Consider the following 2,924-nt stretch of genomic DNA (forward strand, 5'->3'; position numbering starts at 1 on the left):
AATAACAATAACAATAACAATAATAATGATAATAATAATACTAATAAATAATAATGTTGACGACTGTTCTGCTCAGATACATCTGAACTGATGCCAGCATAATAACATTTTTTTTTCTTGCAGGGGAATGCAAGACAGAAACAACAGAAGGAAAGTAAACACTCGTCTTGTTCGGCACAACCGGGATCGGTTAGCCCAAAACAACCGAGCAGGCTATTCGATTCGAATCATGATGATCGAGTCGTCTTTCTTTTGTCTGTGGAGGGGATACGCCGATAGCTTAGCTGGTATTAAACTTAACTTTGAAGGAGATAGTTAGATAGTAATTTTAAGGACACTCGAAAGACATAAAGGATTTGAACATTTGTACTTTCACTAGAAAAAAAAGGCAAACGAGACAGGGGTAGACCCAGAGAAACTTATTTGGAAAACTTGAGCAATGTATGGCGGTTTTTTGTTTTTTTTTGGTTCGATTAAGAAGCACATCTTTACAATAATGGTCATTTTCTTGGTGCTGAAAAAGAGTAAGACAGACAGACAAACAGACAGATAGACAGACAGACAGTCAGACAGACAGACAGACAGACAGACAGACAGACAGACAGACAGACAGACAGACAAAAATAATAGAGGGAAAGTAAAGAAGTAGGACCTACCGCCGGCGCCCTTAAAGCTTCCGCGGTGCATGACGGGGAAACACCAGGAGAATGATTGTAGAGTATTATTCTTTTAGAGCATCTGAGCAAAGAGGGTGAATAAATGGAGAATCATGATCGGCAGTGTCTGTTTCAGATGTGGCACTTATTGATAAGCAGAGATGGTGGTGGTGATGATGCTGATGCTGATGATGCTGATGCTGATGATGATGCTGATGATGATGATGATGATGATGATGATGATGATGATGATGATGATGATGATTTTTTTTGTTTCCTTAATGGGCCTGGTGGACTCCACGAAGAGATCTTCGAGCGAGAGCGAGGCTCTTTTTCAGCTCCATTGTCAATATGCTTAGCGGCACCTCCACTCGTCCAAATAACTCCTTTCGAATTGCCATTTTTCTTGGACATTCAAACAGATGATGATGATGATGATGATGATGATGATGATGATGATGATGATGATGATGATGGTAGTCCTGATCCATATCACGGCTGTGGTAATTCTTGTACTAGGGTTTTGTTGTATTTTTCCCCTCCTGAGTTCCTTTACCTAGCTTTGCACTGTCCTAAATAGACGCCATATGGGAAGAAGTCCCCTTTCTGAAACGAGTTTTATCATCTTGATCAAGGTGTTAAACCCACACCAAACATACCATTTAAAAGAATGGGCATGGTTGGTGAGTTAGTCAGTCGATGATAATGACAGGCAACCTTGAGACCAAGTACGGTAGTCAGTAATAAATGATACTTTGTATGGAGCAAATTCCATCTCAACAGCAATTTCTATGCAATATCTATAGTCTTACCCCAGCAGGTCTAATACCATTTTAAACTAATCTCAACTTCCTAGGAAGCACTATATAGTGCAATCTGCTGCCATTTTACAGGCGACGCTAAAACTCTCTAATATGCAGACTGACAATAGTGACAATCAGATCTTTTGCAGTCTGTGATCAGGTACCGATTCACACCAGAGTGAAGTGGGGGAAAATCCGTGTAAAATGCCATGTATTATCACCAACACACTGACATTCTGTTAACACTGCTAAGCAGCGGTCAAAGGTTAATACATCCTCAGAATGATAATACAGACAAACGAGAAGGCGTGAGGAAACGCTTCATCCATGCTTTAAAAAACTGCAACGACGTTCTTTTGACTCTAAAGGAAGCGAAAGTGAACTATCAGGAAGGGTCTTCGTCTCAGGAGAGATTCGGTCTTTACCTGAAAGGCGTTTTTCATCGACGTTACTGTAGTGACGTTGTTGAGTTAGGTTGTTTGTTGTTTTTTTTTGCTGTGGAGCAGACGACAAGGGGGCGTGGCGTGTGCGATCATGTGACGTCTGCCGGGTGCCATGTTGTTCCGTGAGGGGAGATAAATTATCACTCTAGCGTTGGAGGTTGGAGAAAAGGGAAAAAGGAAAAGTGTGTAGGTTTTATTGTATGTGTGTGTGTGGGGGGGGGGCGTGTGTGTGTGTGTGTGTGTGTGTGTGTGTGTGTGTGTGTGTGTGTGTGTGTGTGTGTGTGTGTGTGTGTGTGAGAGAGAGAGAGAGAGAGAGAGAGAGAGAGAGAGAGAGAGGTGGGAGAGGGAGGGTATGGGTATTGGTAAGTTCTTCTATGTGAGAAATTCTGTATCAGCAAAGTTGTGGCTTTTGGAATGTCTTTTACTGTTGTTGTTTTTTTTAAGAGCTGATCTAAAAGTCAGCTAGCAGCCATCTGTTCAAAACGTACTTGATGTACATTTATTTGTACTACGCACTTCCTTCGCCCTTAGTCTCCTTTGGATTAAGTGGGTCGCTCTGACCTCATGCCCAAAAGAAGATTTCAACTTAATCTAAGAATAGGAAGCTCAATTAGCCTATATCTAATACGGTCGAGTTTTGCTGCTTAAGTGGGTAGGGTAAGGTGTTGCGGGTCCAATTAATCGTTTAAAAAAGCAGAGACAGACCCACGTTCAAACGAAGAAGACAGTGTGGGTTTTGAGAAAAACAATACGGTTGCGATGTTTTACGAGAGTGGACAACTCGGCTCACCATCATCACAATCCCCATAGCTTCCACCACTAACAACAACAACAACAACAACAACAACAACAGCAGCAGCAGCAGCAGCAGCAGCAGCAGCAGCAGCAGCAGCAGCAAAAACAGGAGTAGCAGCAACAACAACACTCCACCATCACCACCACTAACAACAATCAACAAAATAACAACAACAACAACAACAAAACAACAACAACAAAACAACAAAACAACAACAACAAAAACA

Source organism: Aplysia californica, unplaced genomic scaffold, assembly GCF_000002075.1.
Source record: "Aplysia californica isolate F4 #8 unplaced genomic scaffold, AplCal3.0 scaffold00279, whole genome shotgun sequence".
Taxonomy (NCBI): domain Eukaryota; kingdom Metazoa; phylum Mollusca; class Gastropoda; order Aplysiida; family Aplysiidae; genus Aplysia; species Aplysia californica.